Source organism: Nelumbo nucifera, chromosome 4 (assembly GCF_055504915.1).
Source record: "Nelumbo nucifera cultivar China Antique chromosome 4, China Antique-T2T, whole genome shotgun sequence".
Lineage (NCBI taxonomy): Eukaryota > Viridiplantae > Streptophyta > Magnoliopsida > Proteales > Nelumbonaceae > Nelumbo > Nelumbo nucifera.
In genome coordinates this window covers 51,127,162-51,141,507 of record NC_142652.1, presented here as the reverse complement: position 1 = coordinate 51,141,507, position 14,346 = coordinate 51,127,162, and the positions used below count along the sequence as shown (strand labels likewise).

Here is a 14,346-nt window from a genome sequence, read left to right as displayed (position 1 = left end):
AGTAGTATTGCATCTATCCGGGGGTGCGGCAGATCTGAAATGCAAACACTCTGTTCACGTACGAGCTTGTGCACGGTTACCAAGGGAGGAAGGTTGCATACACAGTTTTTTCAAATCTAAAACAATTAATGGAGGGGAGCAAGATAGTGCATAAAGATCTAAGCGAGCATGAATTATACGGGTGCGATCATACCAGCACTAATGCATAGGATCCCATCAGAACTCCGAAGTTAAGCGTGCTTGGGCAAGAGTATTACTAGGATGGGTGACCTCCTGGTAAGTCCTCGTGTTGCACCCCAATTTTATTAATATTTTATTTTGATTTGTATTTGCAAATTCCATTTGTTGTTTCTGGGAGATACTAGAAACAATGCGTCGGATACTCGGACCATTTGCGGCACGATCGTCATTACTGAATGGCCACGATGCAAGAACCGGGCTTTCGGCATTCGTCATGCATTGTGGGCCCCGCGATAGTATTGCATCTATCCGGAGGTGCGGCAGATCTGAAAAGCAAACACTCCGCTCACGTAGGAGCTTGTGCACGGTTACCAAGGGAAGAAGGCTGCATACACATTTTTTTCAAATCTAAAACAATTAATGGAAGGGAGCAAGATAGTTCATAAAGATCTAAGCGAGCATGAATTAAACGGGTGCGATCATACCAGCACTAATGCACCGGATCCCATCAGAACTCCGAAGTTAAGTGTGCTTGGGCGAGAGTAGTATTAGGATGGGTGACCTCTTGGGAAGTCCTTGTGTTGCACCCCAATTTTATTAATATTTTATTTCGATATCGTATTTGCAAATTCCATTTGTCGTTTCGGCGAGACAAACTCAAACAACGCGCCGGATACTCGGACCATTTGCGGCACGATCGTCATTACTGAATGGGAACCGTGCAAAAACCGGGCTTTTGGCATTCGTCGTGCATTGTGGGCCCCGCGATAGTATTGCATCTATCAGGGGGTGCGGCAGATCTGAAAAGCAAACACTCCGCTCACGTAGGAGCTTGTGCACGGTTACCAAGGGAGGAAGGCTGCATACACAGTTTTTTCAAATCTAAAACAATTAATGGAGGGGAGCAAGATAGTGCATAAAGATCTAAGCGAGCATGAATTAAACGGGTGCGATCATACCAGCACTAATGCACCGGATCCCATCAGAACTCCGAAGTTAAGTGTGCTTGGGCGAGCGTAGTACTAGGATGGGTGACCTCCTGGGAAGTCCTCGTGTTGCACCCCAATTTTATTAATATTTTATTTCGATATCGTATTTGCAAATTCCATTTGTCGTTTCGGCGAGACAAACGCAAACAACGCGCCGGATACTCGGACCATTTGCGGCACAATCGTCATTACTGAATGGGAACCGTTCAAAAACCGGGCTTTTGGCATTCGTCGTGCATTGTGGGCCCCACGATACTATTGCATCTATCCGGGGGTGCGACAGATCTGAAAAGCAAACACTCTGCTCACGTAGGAGCTTGTGCACGGTTACCAAGGGAGGAAGCCTGCATACACTGTTTTTTCAAGTCTAAAACAATTAATGGAGGGGAGCAAGATAGTGCATAAAGATCTAAGCGAGCATGAATTAAACGGGTGTGATCATACCAGCACTAATGCACCGGATCCCATCGGATCAGAACTCCGAAGTTAAGTGTGCATGGGCGAGAGTAGTACTAGGATGGGTGACCTCCTGGGAAGTCCTCGTGTTGCACCCCAATTTTATTAATATTTTATTTCGATATCGTATTTGCAAATTCCATTTGTCGTTTCGGCGAGACAAACGCAAACAACGCGCCGGATACTCGGACCATTTGCGGCACGATCGTCATTACTGAATGGGAACCGTGCAAAAACCGGGCTTTTGGCATTCGTCGTGCATTGTGGGCCCCGCGATAGTATTGCATCTATCAGGGGGTGCGGCTGATCTGAAAAGCAAACACTCCGCTCACGTAGGAGCTTGTGCACGGTTACCAAGGGAGGAAGGCTGCATACACAGTTTTTTCAAATCTAAAACAATTAATGGAGGGGAGCAAGATAGTGCATAAAGATCTAAGCGAGCATGAATTAAACGGGTGCGATCATACCAGCACTAATGCACCGGATCCCATCGGATCAGAACTCCGAAGTTAAGTGTGCATGGGCGAGAGTAGTACTAGGATGGGTGACCTCCTGGGAAGTCCTCGTGTTGCACCCCAATTTTATTAATATTTTATTTCGATATCGTATTTGCAAATTCCATTTGTCGTTTCGGCGAGACAAACGCAAACAACGCGCCGGATACTCGGACCATTTGCGGCACGATCGTCATTACTGAATGGGAACCGTGCAAAAACCGGGCTTTTGGCATTCGTCGTGCATTGTGGGCCCCGCGATAGTATTGCATCTATCAGGGGGTGCGGCTGATCTGAAAAGCAAACACTCCGCTCACGTAGGAGCTTGTGCACGGTTACCAAGGGAGGAAGGCTGCATACACAGTTTTTTCAAATCTAAAACAATTAATGGAGGGGAGCAAGATAGTGCATAAAGATCTAAGCGAGCATGAATTAAACGGGTTCGATCATACCAGCACTAATGCACAGGATCCCATCAGAACTCCGAAGTTAAGCGTGCTTGGGCGAGAGTTGTACTAGGATGGGTGACCTCCTGGGAAGTCCTCGTGTTGCACCCCAATTTTATTAATATTTTAATTCGATATCGTATTTGCAAATTCCATTTGTCGTTTTGGCGAGGCAAACGCAAACTACGTGCCGGATACTCGGACCATTTGCGGCACGATTGTCATTACTGAATGGGAACCGTGCAAAAACCGGGCTTTTGGCATTCATCGTGCATTGTGGGCCCCGCGATATTATTGCATCTATCAGGGGGTGCGGCAGATCTGATAAGCAAACACTCTGCTCACGTAGGAGCTTGTGCACGGTTACCAAGGGAGGAAGGCTGCATACACAGTTTTTTCAAGTCTAAAACAATTAATGGAGGGGAGCAAGATAGTGCATAAAGATCTAAGCGAGCATGAATTAAACGGCTGCGATCATACCAGCACTAATGCACCGGATCCCATCAGAACTCCGAAGTTAAGCGTGCTTGGGCGAGTGTAGTACTAGGATGGGTGACCTCCTGGGAAGTCCTCGTGTTGCACCCCAATTTTATTAATATTTTATTTAGATTTGTATTTGCAAATTCCATTTGTTGTTTCTGGGAGATACTGGAAACAATGCGTCGGATACTCTGACCATTTGCGGCACGGTCGTCATTACTGAATGGCAACGATGCAAGAACCGGGTTTCGGCATTCGTCATGCATTGTGGGCCCCGCGATAGTATTGCATCTATCCGGAGGTGCGGCAGATCTGAAAAGCAAACACTCCGCTCACGTAGGAGCTTGTGCACGGTTACCAAGGGAGGAAGGCTGCATACACAGTTTTTTCAAGTCTAAAACAATTAATGGAGGGGAGCAAGATAGTGCATAAAGATCTAAGCGAGCATGAATTAAACGGGTGCGATCATACCAGCACTAATGCACCGGATCCCATCAGAACTCCGGAGTTAAGTGTGCATGGGCGGGAGTAGTACTAGGATGGGTGACCTCCTGGGAAGTCCTCGTGTTGCACCCCAATTTTATTAATATTTTATTTCGATATCGTATTTGCAAATTCCATTTGTCGTTTCGGCGAGACAAACGCAAACAACGCGCCGGATACTCGGACCATTTGCGGCACGATTGTCATTACTGAATGGGAACCGTGAAAAAACCGGGCTTTTGGCATTCGTCGTGCATTGTGGGCCCCGTGATAGTATTGCATCTATCCGGGGGTGCGGCAGATCTAAAAAGCAAACACTCTGCTCACGTAAGAGCTTGTGCACGGTTACCAAGGGAGGAAGGCTGCATACACAGTTTTTTCAAGTCTAAAACAATTAATGGAGGGGAGCAAGATAGTGCATAAAGATCTAAGCGAGCATGAATTAAACGGGTGCGATCATAGCAGCACTAATGCACCGGATCCCATCAGAACTCCGAAGTTAAGTGTGCATGGGCGGGAGTAGTACTAGGATGGGTGACCTCCTGGGAAGTCCTCGTGTTGCACCCCAATTTTATTAATATTTTATTTCGATATCGTATTTGCAAATTCCATTTGTCGTTTCGGCGAGACAAACGCAAACAACGCGCCGGATACTCGGACCATTTGCGGCACGATTGTCATTACTGACTGGGAACTTTGAAAAAACCGGGCTTTTGGCATTCGTCGTGCATTGTGGGCCCCGCGATAGTATTGCATCTATCCGGGGGTGCGGCAGATCTAAAAAGCAAACACTCTGCTCACGTAAGAGCTTGTGCACGGTTACCAAGGGAGGAAGGCTGCATACACAGTTTTTTCAAGTCTAAAACAATTAATGGAGGGGAGCAAGATAGTGCATAAAGATCTAAGCGAGCATGAATTAAACGGGTGCGATCATAGCAGCACTAATGCACAGGATCCCATCAGAACTCCGAAGTTAAGCGTGCTTCGGCGAGAGTAGTACTAGGATGGGTGACCTCCTGGGAAGTCCTCGTGTTGCACCCCAATTTTATTAATATTTTATTTCGATATCGTATTTGCAAATTCCATTTGTCGTTTCGGCGAGACAAACGCAAACAACGTGCCGGATACTCGGACCATTTGCGGCACGATTGTCATTACTGAATGGGAACCGTGCAAAAACCGGGCTTTTGGCATTCATCGTGCATTGTGGGCCCCGCGATATTATTGCATCTATCAGGGGGTGCGGCAGATCTGAAAAGCAAACACTCCGCTCACGTAGGAGCTTGTGCACGGTTACCAAGGGAGGAAGGCTGCATACACAGTTTTTTCAAATCTAAAACAATTAATGGAGGGGAGCAAGATAGTGCATAAAGATCTAAGCGAGCATGAATTAAACGGGTGCGATCATACCAGCACTAATGCACCGGATCCCATCAGAACTCCGAAGTTAAGTGTGCTTGGGCGAGCGTAGTACTAGGATGGGTGACCTCCTGGGAAGTCCTCGTGTTGCACCCCAATTTTATTAATATTTTATTTCGATATCGTATTTGCAAATTCCATTTGTCGTTTCGGCGAGACAAACGCAAACAACGCGCCGGATACTCGGACCATTTGCGGCACAATCGTCATTACTGAATGGGAACCGTGCAAAAACCGGGCTTTTGGCATTCGTCGTGCATTGTGGGCCCCACGATAGTATTGCATCTATCCGGGGGTGCGACAGATCTGAAAAGCAAACACTCTGCTCACGTAGGAGCTTGTGCACGGTTACCAAGGGAGGAAGCCTGCATACACTGTTTTTTCAAGTCTAAAACAATTAATGGAGGGGAGCAAGATAGTGCATAAAGATCTAAGCGAGCATGAATTAAACGGGTGTGATCATACCAGCACTAATGCACCGGATCCCATCGGATCAGAACTCCGAAGTTAAGTGTGCATGGGCGAGAGTAGTACTAGGATGGGTGACCTCCTGGGAAGTCCTCGTGTTGCACCCCAATTTTATTAATATTTTATTTCGATATCGTATTTGCAAATTCCATTTGTCGTTTCGGCGAGACAAACGCAAACAACGCGCCGGATACTCGGACCATTTGCGGCACGATCGTCATTACTGAATGGGAACCGTGCAAAAACCGGGCTTTTGGCATTCGTCGTGCATTGTGGGCCCCGCGATAGTATTGCATCTATCAGGGGGTGCGGCTGATCTGAAAAGCAAACACTCCGCTCACGTAGGAGCTTGTGCACGGTTACCAAGGGAGGAAGGCTGCATACACAGTTTTTTCAAATCTAAAACAATTAATGGAGGGGAGCAAGATAGTGCATAAAGATCTAAGCGAGCATGAATTAAACGGGTGCGATCATACCAGCACTAATGCACCGGATCCCATCGGATCAGAACTCCGAAGTTAAGTGTGCATGGGCGAGAGTAGTACTAGGATGGGTGACCTCCTGGGAAGTCCTCGTGTTGCACCCCAATTTTATTAATATTTTATTTCGATATCGTATTTGCAAATTCCATTTGTCGTTTCGGCGAGACAAACGCAAACAACGCGCCGGATACTCGGACCATTTGCGGCACGATCGTCATTACTGAATGGGAACCGTGCAAAAACCGGGCTTTTGGCATTCGTCGTGCATTGTGGGCCCCGCGATAGTATTGCATCTATCAGGGGGTGCGGCTGATCTGAAAAGCAAACACTCCGCTCACGTAGGAGCTTGTGCACGGTTACCAAGGGAGGAAGGCTGCATACACAGTTTTTTCAAATCTAAAACAATTAATGGAGGGGAGCAAGATAGTGCATAAAGATCTAAGCGAGCATGAATTAAACGGGTGCGATCATACCAGCACTAATGCATCGGATCCCATCAGAACTCCGAAGTTAAGTGTGCTTGGGCGAGCGTAGTACTAGGATGGGTGACCTCCTGGGAAGTCCTCGTGTTGCACCTCAATTTTATTAATATTTTATTTCGATATCGTATTTGCAAATTCCATTTGTCGTTTCGGCGAGACAAACGCAAACAACGCGCCGGATACTCGGACCATTTGCGGCACAATCGTCATTACTGAATGGGAACCGTGCAAAAACCGGGCTTTTGGCATTCGTCGTGCATTGTGGGCACCGCGATAGTATTGCATCTATCCGGGGGTGCGGCAGATCTGAAATGCAAACACTCTGCTCACGTACGAGCTTGTGCACGGTTACCAAGGGAGGAAGGCTGCATACACAGTTTTTTCAAATCTAAAACAATTAATGGAGGGGAGCAAGATAGTGCATAAAGATCTAAGCGAGCATGAATTAAACGGGTTCGATCATACCAGCACTAATGCACAGGATCCCATCAGAACTCCGAAGTTAAGCGTGCTTGGGCGAGAGTTGTACTAGGATGGGTGACCTCCTGGGAAGTCCTCGTGTTGCACCCCAATTTTATTAATATTTTAATTCGATATCGTATTTGCAAATTCCATTTGTCGTTTTGGCGAGGCAAACGCAAACTACGTGCCGGATACTCGGACCATTTGCGGCACGATTGTCATTACTGAATGGGAACCGTGCAAAAACCGGGCTTTTGGCATTCATCGTGCATTGTGGGCCCCGCGATATTATTGCATCTATCAGGGGGTGCGGCAGATCTGATAAGCAAACACTCTGCTCACGTAGGAGCTTGTGCACGGTTACCAAGGGAGGAAGGCTGCATACACAGTTTTTTCAAGTCTAAAACAATTAATGGAGGGGAGCAAGATACTGCATAAAGATCTAAGCGAGCATGAATTAAACGGCTGCGATCATACCAGCACTAATGCACCGGATCCCATCAGAACTCCGAAGTTAAGCGTGCTTGGGCGAGTGTAGTACTAGGATGGGTGACCTCCTGGGAAGTCCTCGTGTTGCACCCCAATTTTATTAATATTTTATTTAGATTTGTATTTGCAAATTCCATTTGTTGTTTCTGGGAGATACTGGAAACAATGCGTCGGATACTCGGACCATTTGCGGCACGGTCGTCATTACTGAATGGCAACGATGCAAGAACCGGGTTTCGGCATTCGTCATGCATTGTGGGCCCCGCGATAGTATTGCATCTATCCGGAGGTGCGGCAGATCTGAAAAGCAAACACTCCGCTCACGTAGGAGCTTGTGCACGGTTACCAAGGGAGGAAGGCTGCATACACAGTTTTTTCAAGTCTAAAACAATTAATGGAGGGGAGCAAGATAGTGCATAAAGATCTAAGCGAGCATGAATTAAACGGGTGCGATCATACCAGCACTAATGCACCGGATCCCATCAGAACTCCGGAGTTAAGTGTGCATGGGCGGGAGTAGTACTAGGATGGGTGACCTCCTGGGAAGTCCTCGTGTTGCACCCCAATTTTATTAATATTTTATTTCGATATCGTATTTGCAAATTCCATTTGTCGTTTCGGCGAGACAAACGCAAACAACGCGCCGGATACTCGGACCATTTGCGGCACGATTGTCATTACTGAATGGGAACCGTGAAAAAACCGGGCTTTTGGCATTCGTCGTGCATTGTGGGCCCCGTGATAGTATTGCATCTATCCGGGGGTGCGGCAGATCTAAAAAGCAAACACTCTGCTCACGTAAGAGCTTGTGCACGGTTACCAAGGGAGGAAGGCTGCATACACAGTTTTTTCAAGTCTAAAACAATTAATGGAGGGGAGCAAGATAGTGCATAAAGATCTAAGCGAGCATGAATTAAACGGGTGCGATCATAGCAGCACTAATGCACCGGATCCCATCAGAACTCCGAAGTTAAGTGTGCATGGGCGGGAGTAGTACTAGGATGGGTGACCTCCTGGGAAGTCCTCGTGTTGCACCCCAATTTTATTAATATTTTATTTCGATATCGTATTTGCAAATTCCATTTGTCGTTTCGGCGAGACAAACGCAAACAACGCGCCGGATACTCGGACCATTTGCGGCACGATTGTCATTACTGACTGGGAACTTTGAAAAAACCGGGCTTTTGGCATTCGTCGTGCATTGTGGGCCCCGCGATAGTATTGCATCTATCCGGGGGTGCGGCAGATCTAAAAAGCAAACACTCTGCTCACGTAGGAGCTTGTGCACGGTTACCAAGGGAGGAAGGCTGCATACACAGTTTTTTCAAGTCTAAAACAATTAATGGAGGGGAGCAAGATAGTGCATAAAGATCTAAGCGAGCATGAATTAAACGGGTGCGATCATAGCAGCACTAATGCACAGGATCCCATCAGAACTCCGAAGTTAAGCGTGCTTCGGCGAGAGTAGTACTAGGATGGGTGACCTCCTGGGAAGTCCTCGTGTTGCACCCCAATTTTATTAATATTTTATTTCGATATCGTATTTGCAAATTCCATTTGTCGTTTCGGCGAGACAAACGCAAACAACGTGCCGGATACTCGGACCATTTGCGGCACGATTGTCATTACTGAATGGGAACCGTGCAAAAACCGGGCTTTTGGCATTCATCGTGCATTGTGGGCCCCGCGATATTATTGCATCTATCAGGGGGTGCGGCAGATCTGAAAAGCAAACACTCTGCTCACGTACGAGCTTGTGCACGGTTACCAAGGGAGGAAGGCTGCATACACAGTTTTTTCAAATTTAAAACAATTAATGGAGGGGAGCAAGATAGTGCATAAAGATCTAAGCGAGCATGAATTAAACGGGTGCGATCATACCAGCACTAATGCACCGAATCCCATCAGAACTCCGAAGTTAAGCGTGCTTGGGCGAGTGTAGTACTAGGATGGGTGACCTCCTGGGAAGTACTCGTGTTGCACCCCAATTTTATTAATATTTTATTTTGATTTGTATTTGCAAATTCCATTTGTTGTTTCTGGGAGATACTGGAAACAATGCGTCGGATACTCGGACCATTTGCGGCACGGTCGTCATTACTGAATGGCAACGATGCAAGAACCGGGCTTTCGGCATTCGTCATGCATTGTGGGCCCCGTGATAGTATTGCATCTATCCGGAGGTGCGGCAGATCTGAAAAGCAAACACTCCGCTCACGTAGGAGCTTGTGCACGGTTACCAAGGGAGGAAGGCTGCATACACAGTTTTTTCAAGTCTAAAACAATTAATGGAGGGGAGCAAGATAGTGCATAAAGATCTAAGCGAGCATGAATTAAACGGGTGCGATCATACCAGCACTAATGCACCGGATCCCATCAGAACTCCGAAGTTAAGTGTGCATGGGCGGGAGTAGTACTAGGATGGGTGACCTCCTGGGAAGTCCTTGTGTTGCACCCCAATTTTATTAATATTTTATTTCGATATCGTATTTGCAAATTCCATTTGTCGTTTCGGCGAGACAAACGCAAACAACGCGCCGGATACTTGGACCATTTGCGGCACGATTGTCATTACTGAATGGGAACCGTGAAAAAACCGGGCTTTTGGCATTCGTCGTGCATTGTGGGCCCCGCGATAGTATTGCATCTATCCGGGGATGCGGCAGATCTAAAAAGCAAACACTCTGCTCACGTAAGAGCTTGTGCACGGTTACCAAGGGAGGAAGGCTGCATACACAGTTTTTTCAAGTCTAAAACAATTAATGGAGGGGAGCAAGATAGTGCATAAAGATCTAAGCGAGCATGAATTAAACGGGTGCGATCATACCAGCACTAATGCACCGGATCCCATCAGAACTCCGAAGTTAAGTGTGCATGGGCGGGAGTAGTACTAGGATGGGTGACCTCCTGGGAAGTCCTCGTGTTGCACCCCAATTTTATTAATATTTTATTTCGATATCGTATTTGCAAATTCCATTTGTCGTTTCGGCGAGACAAACGCAAACAACGCGCCGAATACTCGGACCATTTGCGGCACGATTGTCATTACTGAATGGGAACCGTGAAAAAACCGGGCTTTTGGCATTCGTCGTGCATTGTGGGCCCCGCGATAGTATTGCATCTATCCGGGGATGCGGCAGATCTAAAAACAAACACTCTGCTCACGTAAGAGCTTGTGCACGGTTACCAAGGGAGGAAGGCTGCATACACAGTTTTTTCAAGTCTAAAACAATTAATGGAGGGGAGCAAGATAGTGCATAAAGATCTAAGCGAGCATGAATTAAACGGGTGCGATCATACCAGCACTAATGCACCGGATCCCATCAGAACTCCGAAGTTAAGTGTGCATGGGCGGGAGTAGTACTAGGATGGGTGACCTCCTGGGAAGTCCTCGTGTTGCACCCCAATTTTATTAATATTTTATTTCGATATCGTATTTGCAAATTCCATTTGTCGTTTCGGCGAGACAAACGCAAACAACGCGCCGGATACTCGGACCATTTGCGGCACGATTGTCATTACTGACTGGGAACCGTGAAAAAACCGGGCTTTTGGCATTCGTCGTGCATTGTGGGCCCCGCGATAGTATTGCATCTATCCGGGGGTGCGGCAGATCTAAAAAGCAAACACTCTGCTCACGTAAGAGCTTGTGCACGGTTACCAAGGGAGGAAGGCTGCATACACAGTTTTTTCAAGTCTAAAACAATTAATGGAGGGGAGCAAGATAGTGCATAAAGATCTAAGCAAGCATGAAATAAACGGGTGCGATCATACCAGCACTAATGCACCGGATCCCATCAGAACTCCGAAGTTAAGCGTGCTTGGGCGAGAGTAGTACTAGGATGGGTGACCTCCTGGGACGTCCTCGTGTTGCACCCCAATTTTATTAATATTTTATTTTGATTTGTATTTGCAAATTCCATTTGTTGTTTCTGGGAGACAACTGGAAACAATGCGTCGGATACTCGGACCATTTGCGGCACGATCGTCATTACTGAATGGCAACGATGCAAGAACCGGGTTTTCGGCATTCGTCATGCATTGTGGGCCCCGCGATAGTATTGCATCTATCCGGGGGTGCGGCAGATCTGAAATGCAAACACTCTGCTCACGTAGGAGCTTGTGCACGGTTACCAAGGGAGGAAGGCTGCGTACACAGTTTTTTCAAATCTAAAACAATTAATGGAGGGGAGCAAGATAGTGCATAAAGATTTAAGCGAGCATGAATTAAACGGGTGCGATCATACCAGCACTAATGCACCGGATCCCATCAGAACTCCGAAGTTAAGCGTGCTTCGGCGAGAGTAGTACTAGGATGGGTGACCTCCTGGGAAGTCCTCGTGTTGCACCCCAATTTTATTAATATTTTATTTTGATTTGTATTTGCAAATTCCATTTGTTGTTTCTGGGAGATACTGGAAACAATGCGTCGGATACTCGGACCATTTGCGGCACGATCGTCATTACTGAATGGCCACGATGCAAGAACCGGGCTTTCGGCATTCGTCATGCATTGTGGGCCCCGCGATAGTATTGCATCTATCCGGAGGTGCGGCAGATCTGAAAAGCAAACACTCCGCTCACGTAGGAGCTTGTGCACGGTTACCAAGGGAAGAAGGCTGCATACACATTTTTTTAAAATCTAAAACAATTAATGGAGGGGAGCAAGATAGTGCATAAAGATCTAAGCGAGCATGAATTAAACGGGTGCGATCATACCAGCACTAATGCACCGGATCCCATCCGAACTCCGAAGTTAAGTGTGCTTGGGCGAGAGTAGTATTAGGATGGGTGACCTCCTGGGAAGTCCTTGTGTTGCACCCTAATTTTATTAATATTTTATTTCGATATCGTATTTGCAAATTCCATTTGTCGTTTCGGCGAGACAAACTCAAACAACGCGCCGGATACTCGGACCATTTGCGGCACGATCGTCATTACTGAATGGGAACCGTGCAAAAACCGGGCTTTTGGCATTCGTCGTGCATTGTGGGCCCCGTGATAGTATTGCATCTATCCGGGGGTGCGGCAGATCTGAAAAGCAAACACTCTGCTCACGTAGGAGCTTGTGCACGGTTACCAAGGGAGGAAGGCTGCATACACAGTTTTTTCAAGTCTAAAACAATTAATGGAGGGGAGCAAGATAGAGCATAAAGATCTAAGCGAGCATGAAATAAACGGGTGCGATCATACCAGCACTAATGCACCGGATCCCATCAGAACTCCGAAGTTAAGTGTGCATGGGCGAGAGTAGTACTAGGATGGGTGACCTCCTGGGAAGTCCTCGTGTTGCACCCCAATTTTATTAATATTTTATTTTGATTTGTATTTGCAAATTCCATTTGTTGTTTCTGGGAGACAACTGGAAACAATGCGTCGGATACTCGGACCATTTGCGGCACGATCGTCATTACTGAATGGCAACGATGCAAGAACCGGGCTTTCGGCATTCGTCATGCATTGTGGGCCCCGCGATAGTCTTGCATCTATCCGGAGGAGCGGCAGATTTGAAAAAGCAAACACTCCGCTCACATAGGAGCTTGTGCAGGGTTACCAAGGGAGGAAGGCTGCATACACATTTTTTTCAAATCTAAAACAATTAATGGAGGGGAGCAAGATAGTGCATAAAGATCTAAGCGAGCATGAATTAAACGGGTGCGATCATACCAGCACTAATGCACCGGATCCCATCAGAACTCCGAAGTTAAGTGTGCTTGGGCGAGCGTAGTACTAGGATGTGTGACCTCTTGGGAAGTCCTCGTGTTGCACCCCAATTTTATTAATATTTTATTTCGATATCGTATTTGCAAATTCCATTTGTCGTTTCGGCGAGACAAACGCAAACAACGCGCCGGATACTCGGACCATTTGCGGCACAATCGTCATTACTGAATAGGAACCGTGCAAAAACCGGTCTTTTGGCATTCGTCGTGCATTGTGGGCCCCGCGATAGTATTGCATCTATCCGGGGGTGCGACAGATCTGAAAAGCAAACACTCTGCTCACGTAGGAGCTTGTGCACGGTTAGCAAGGGAGGAAGCCTGCATACACAGTTTTTTCAAGTCTAAAACAATTAATGGAGGGGAGCAAGATAGTGCACAAAGATCTAAGCGAGCATGAATTAAACGGATGCGATCATACCAGCACTAATGCACCGGATCTCATCAGAACTCCGAAGTTAAGCGTGCTTGGGCGAGAGAAGTACTAGGATGGGTGACCTCCTGGGAAGTTCACGTGTTGTACCCCAATTTTATTAATATTTTATTTTGATTTGTATTTGCAAATTCCATTTGTTGTTTCTGGGAGACAACTGGAAACAATGCGTCGGATACTCGGACCATTTGCGGCACGATCGTCATTACTGAATGGCAACGATGCAAGAACCGGGCTTTCGGCATTCGTCGTGCATTGTGGGCCCCGCGATAGTATTGCATCTATCCGGAGGTGCGGCAGATCTGAAAAGCAAACACTGCGCTCACGTAGGAGCTTGTGCACGGTTATCAAGGGAGGAAGGCTGCATACACATTTTTTTCAAATCTAAAACAATTAATGGAAGGGAGCAAGATAGTTCATAAAGATCTAAGCGAGCATGAATTAAACGGGTGCGATCATACCAGCACAAATGCACCGGATCCCATCAGAACTCCGAAGTTAAGTGTGCTTGGGCGAGAGTAGTACTAGGATGGGTGACCTCTGGGGAAGTCCTCGTGTTGCACCCCAATTTTATTAATATTTTATTTCGATATCGTATTTGCAAATTCCATTTGTCATTTCGGTGAGACAAACGCAAACAACGTGCCGGATACTCGGACCATTTGCGGCACGATTGTCATTACTGAATGGGAACCGTGCAAAAACCGGGCTTTTGGCATTCGTCGTGCATTGTGGGCCCCGTGACAGTATTGCATCTATCCGGGGGTGTGGCAGATCTGAAATGCAAACACTCTGCTCACGTACGAGCTTGTGCACGGTTACCAAGGGATGAAGGCTGCATACACAGTTTTTTCAAATCTAAA

The 14,346-nt window shown here is 46.8% G+C and overlaps 27 non-coding genes and 3 pseudogenes across 27 annotated transcripts; all 30 read left to right on the top strand.

The window, feature by feature from the left end:
• The first annotated feature begins 179 nt into the window (after positions 1 to 179).
• Positions 180 to 298, top strand: LOC148794464 (5S ribosomal RNA; annotated as a pseudogene).
• Positions 299 to 651: 353 nt separating this feature from the next.
• LOC148794463 (5S ribosomal RNA) lies at positions 652 to 770 on the top strand. The gene has a single exon (XR_016073588.1). It is a non-coding gene; the product is annotated as a 5S ribosomal RNA (ribosomal RNA).
• Positions 771 to 1,125: 355 nt separating this feature from the next.
• Positions 1,126 to 1,244, top strand: LOC148794462 (5S ribosomal RNA). Its single transcript, XR_016072076.1, has one exon. It is a non-coding gene; the product is annotated as a 5S ribosomal RNA (ribosomal RNA).
• Positions 1,245 to 1,599: 355 nt separating this feature from the next.
• Positions 1,600 to 1,723, top strand: LOC148794461 (5S ribosomal RNA). Its single transcript, XR_016069905.1, has one exon. It is a non-coding gene; the product is annotated as a 5S ribosomal RNA (ribosomal RNA).
• A 355-nt stretch (positions 1,724 to 2,078) lies between these two features.
• LOC148794460 (5S ribosomal RNA) lies at positions 2,079 to 2,202 on the top strand. Its single transcript, XR_016069271.1, has one exon. It is a non-coding gene; the product is annotated as a 5S ribosomal RNA (ribosomal RNA).
• A 355-nt stretch (positions 2,203 to 2,557) lies between these two features.
• Positions 2,558 to 2,676, top strand: LOC148794459 (5S ribosomal RNA). Its single transcript, XR_016070532.1, has one exon. It is a non-coding gene; the product is annotated as a 5S ribosomal RNA (ribosomal RNA).
• A 355-nt stretch (positions 2,677 to 3,031) lies between these two features.
• Positions 3,032 to 3,150, top strand: LOC148794458 (5S ribosomal RNA). Its single transcript, XR_016072989.1, has one exon. It is a non-coding gene; the product is annotated as a 5S ribosomal RNA (ribosomal RNA).
• Positions 3,151 to 3,502: 352 nt separating this feature from the next.
• LOC148794457 (5S ribosomal RNA) lies at positions 3,503 to 3,621 on the top strand. Its single transcript, XR_016072767.1, has one exon. It is a non-coding gene; the product is annotated as a 5S ribosomal RNA (ribosomal RNA).
• Positions 3,622 to 3,976: 355 nt separating this feature from the next.
• Positions 3,977 to 4,095, top strand: LOC148794456 (5S ribosomal RNA). The gene has a single exon (XR_016074491.1). It is a non-coding gene; the product is annotated as a 5S ribosomal RNA (ribosomal RNA).
• A 355-nt stretch (positions 4,096 to 4,450) lies between these two features.
• On the top strand, positions 4,451 to 4,569 carry LOC148794455 (5S ribosomal RNA; annotated as a pseudogene).
• A 355-nt stretch (positions 4,570 to 4,924) lies between these two features.
• Positions 4,925 to 5,043, top strand: LOC148794454 (5S ribosomal RNA). The gene has a single exon (XR_016072075.1). It is a non-coding gene; the product is annotated as a 5S ribosomal RNA (ribosomal RNA).
• A 355-nt stretch (positions 5,044 to 5,398) lies between these two features.
• LOC148794453 (5S ribosomal RNA) lies at positions 5,399 to 5,522 on the top strand. The gene has a single exon (XR_016069904.1). It is a non-coding gene; the product is annotated as a 5S ribosomal RNA (ribosomal RNA).
• Positions 5,523 to 5,877: 355 nt separating this feature from the next.
• LOC148794452 (5S ribosomal RNA) lies at positions 5,878 to 6,001 on the top strand. The gene has a single exon (XR_016069270.1). It is a non-coding gene; the product is annotated as a 5S ribosomal RNA (ribosomal RNA).
• Positions 6,002 to 6,356: 355 nt separating this feature from the next.
• LOC148794451 (5S ribosomal RNA) lies at positions 6,357 to 6,475 on the top strand. The gene has a single exon (XR_016075538.1). It is a non-coding gene; the product is annotated as a 5S ribosomal RNA (ribosomal RNA).
• A 355-nt stretch (positions 6,476 to 6,830) lies between these two features.
• LOC148794450 (5S ribosomal RNA) lies at positions 6,831 to 6,949 on the top strand. Its single transcript, XR_016070531.1, has one exon. It is a non-coding gene; the product is annotated as a 5S ribosomal RNA (ribosomal RNA).
• Positions 6,950 to 7,304: 355 nt separating this feature from the next.
• LOC148794449 (5S ribosomal RNA) lies at positions 7,305 to 7,423 on the top strand. The gene has a single exon (XR_016072988.1). It is a non-coding gene; the product is annotated as a 5S ribosomal RNA (ribosomal RNA).
• A 352-nt stretch (positions 7,424 to 7,775) lies between these two features.
• LOC148794448 (5S ribosomal RNA) lies at positions 7,776 to 7,894 on the top strand. Its single transcript, XR_016072766.1, has one exon. It is a non-coding gene; the product is annotated as a 5S ribosomal RNA (ribosomal RNA).
• A 355-nt stretch (positions 7,895 to 8,249) lies between these two features.
• Positions 8,250 to 8,368, top strand: LOC148794447 (5S ribosomal RNA). The gene has a single exon (XR_016074490.1). It is a non-coding gene; the product is annotated as a 5S ribosomal RNA (ribosomal RNA).
• A 355-nt stretch (positions 8,369 to 8,723) lies between these two features.
• LOC148794446 (5S ribosomal RNA) lies at positions 8,724 to 8,842 on the top strand (annotated as a pseudogene).
• A 355-nt stretch (positions 8,843 to 9,197) lies between these two features.
• LOC148794445 (5S ribosomal RNA) lies at positions 9,198 to 9,316 on the top strand. Its single transcript, XR_016072314.1, has one exon. It is a non-coding gene; the product is annotated as a 5S ribosomal RNA (ribosomal RNA).
• A 353-nt stretch (positions 9,317 to 9,669) lies between these two features.
• Positions 9,670 to 9,788, top strand: LOC148794444 (5S ribosomal RNA). Its single transcript, XR_016072356.1, has one exon. It is a non-coding gene; the product is annotated as a 5S ribosomal RNA (ribosomal RNA).
• Positions 9,789 to 10,143: 355 nt separating this feature from the next.
• On the top strand, positions 10,144 to 10,262 carry LOC148794443 (5S ribosomal RNA). Its single transcript, XR_016071368.1, has one exon. It is a non-coding gene; the product is annotated as a 5S ribosomal RNA (ribosomal RNA).
• A 354-nt stretch (positions 10,263 to 10,616) lies between these two features.
• LOC148794442 (5S ribosomal RNA) lies at positions 10,617 to 10,735 on the top strand. Its single transcript, XR_016071367.1, has one exon. It is a non-coding gene; the product is annotated as a 5S ribosomal RNA (ribosomal RNA).
• A 355-nt stretch (positions 10,736 to 11,090) lies between these two features.
• Positions 11,091 to 11,209, top strand: LOC148794441 (5S ribosomal RNA). Its single transcript, XR_016072896.1, has one exon. It is a non-coding gene; the product is annotated as a 5S ribosomal RNA (ribosomal RNA).
• Positions 11,210 to 11,563: 354 nt separating this feature from the next.
• LOC148794440 (5S ribosomal RNA) lies at positions 11,564 to 11,682 on the top strand. Its single transcript, XR_016073479.1, has one exon. It is a non-coding gene; the product is annotated as a 5S ribosomal RNA (ribosomal RNA).
• A 353-nt stretch (positions 11,683 to 12,035) lies between these two features.
• Positions 12,036 to 12,154, top strand: LOC148794439 (5S ribosomal RNA). Its single transcript, XR_016072577.1, has one exon. It is a non-coding gene; the product is annotated as a 5S ribosomal RNA (ribosomal RNA).
• A 355-nt stretch (positions 12,155 to 12,509) lies between these two features.
• On the top strand, positions 12,510 to 12,628 carry LOC148794438 (5S ribosomal RNA). The gene has a single exon (XR_016071547.1). It is a non-coding gene; the product is annotated as a 5S ribosomal RNA (ribosomal RNA).
• Positions 12,629 to 12,983: 355 nt separating this feature from the next.
• On the top strand, positions 12,984 to 13,102 carry LOC148794437 (5S ribosomal RNA). The gene has a single exon (XR_016069085.1). It is a non-coding gene; the product is annotated as a 5S ribosomal RNA (ribosomal RNA).
• Positions 13,103 to 13,457: 355 nt separating this feature from the next.
• LOC148794436 (5S ribosomal RNA) lies at positions 13,458 to 13,576 on the top strand. The gene has a single exon (XR_016073555.1). It is a non-coding gene; the product is annotated as a 5S ribosomal RNA (ribosomal RNA).
• A 354-nt stretch (positions 13,577 to 13,930) lies between these two features.
• LOC148794435 (5S ribosomal RNA) lies at positions 13,931 to 14,049 on the top strand. Its single transcript, XR_016071206.1, has one exon. It is a non-coding gene; the product is annotated as a 5S ribosomal RNA (ribosomal RNA).
• The last annotated feature ends 297 nt before the right edge of the window (positions 14,050 to 14,346 follow it).